A 1,748-nucleotide genomic window follows, 5' to 3' on the forward strand; every position below is an offset into this window, starting at 1 on the left:
GTGCTAATAGTTGCTGTCACAAGGAGAGAGAGTGGAGGCCACAGGGAAAACTCCAAATGTCCGCTGTGCTTTACTCATGAGAGTCCTGAGGGAAAAAAGAGAGGAAGGAGAAGAAAGAAGGAAGCAGAAGTCTCCATCAGCGCTTCTCAGACTGTAACCAGCCTGTGAATCACAAGGTGAGACCGTTAAGGTGAGAATTCTGATCCAGAAGTTCCAGGGCAGAGCCAACCCCATGCTTTTGGAATCACTGGGTGGCAACGCCAGGGCCACTCTGGGAGACCACACTTTGAATTTGCAAGTTGCCTCACGTTTTCACATTCTGGTCTTCCACACCCATGACTCACCATAGGAGAAGGTAAAAAAAGAAAAACAAAAACAAAAACAACCCAGGTGTAAGTTGCCCCACTGCTATGCAAGCAGCCGTAACAGTAGTACCAGTGCACACCTGGGTTAGGCGTGTCACTAACATGGTGCTTTTGTACACATGGTGGTATTTAAACTCGTAGCTGCGAGGGAAGTTACAGACACTGCTGTCACAAAGGCAAAACAGGAGAAGCCTCGTCCCAGACAGGCCCTCCACTTGGGTGCTGGTACACGCCATAAAGATTAAGGCTTTTTGCTTTTTGAGTTCTGGGTTTTTGTGAGAATATCATTACATAATATTGTGAAACAATAACAATAACAATCGTTTTAGCAATCTCTGACTTTTGTATTCTGGTTGATTCTCAAATGGTAATTGTAAAGGATGTTTACAGAGTCAGTGCCTCTAAGGGGCTGACTCTTGTCAAGCCACCTCCAGAGAAGTGTATCTTTAATCTGCCACTTTCATCTGCATTCTGCACTGCAGACAGGCCAGACCCCACAGCCCCAATTTTTATACCTGTAGAACTTTGATCTGCACAAAAATTGGTGGCAAGGATTTGCAAGCTGTCATAGTAAAATTTAGTCAAGAGAAGGTGTACGAGGTCTCATAATTAAGTTTGCAAACTCATGCTAGCACAAGGGCTACACACAGCATTGCCAAATATCACTCTGGTCACCTTTGGGTGTTCCCCTTGGGAAGCTATGGATTAACATCAGCACCTAGTCCACCCTTCAAAGGACTTTTTCTAGGATGAGTTCACTGACTTAATTGTCAGGCCTCATACAATGATAGCTTTGATGGCGAATCCAGAAAAAGAGTTCCAAAATTGCTTTGAAGGTTGGAATAGGCACTGGCGTCAGTGCATAACTTCCTGAGGGGAGTACTTTGAAGGTGACCAGAGTGATATTCAGCAATGAGGTATGTAGCACTTTTCCTCATGAGTCTGTGAACTTAATTGTCCAACTTCATACATTAAATTGCATTTATGGCATATTCCAGCTTCTTGAGACATGTCTGCAACTGGATGTGATGACAGCGGGGGCCATTCTTCACCACACACTGTGACTGGAGTTTGGCAATAGCTGACACTTTTTCTGTGCTTGAAATTGTTTGTTCTGCTGAGGTGTGCAATGGCCCTCACAGCCCTTTTCGTGAATGCACCCATCTCCTCTCTCCCCTCCAAGCCTTCGCAGATGCTCTTGACTGTTCCTGAAATCTCGTCCCTATCTTCTTTACCTTTTTGTATAATTTAAGGCTGTGTCTGGAATGAAGCAGCAGGAAACCTGCCCAGCCATGTCTCCTGCAGTGGCTCTCTGCCGGCCTGAGCACCTGCTGAATACCCCTTACTTGCTGTAGGACACACCTGGCACCTGCTTTTCCTGGT

This window comes from Otolemur garnettii, unplaced genomic scaffold (genome assembly GCF_000181295.1).
Source record: "Otolemur garnettii isolate 467f Iridium unplaced genomic scaffold, OtoGar3 scaffold00071, whole genome shotgun sequence".
Lineage (NCBI taxonomy): Eukaryota > Metazoa > Chordata > Mammalia > Primates > Galagidae > Otolemur > Otolemur garnettii.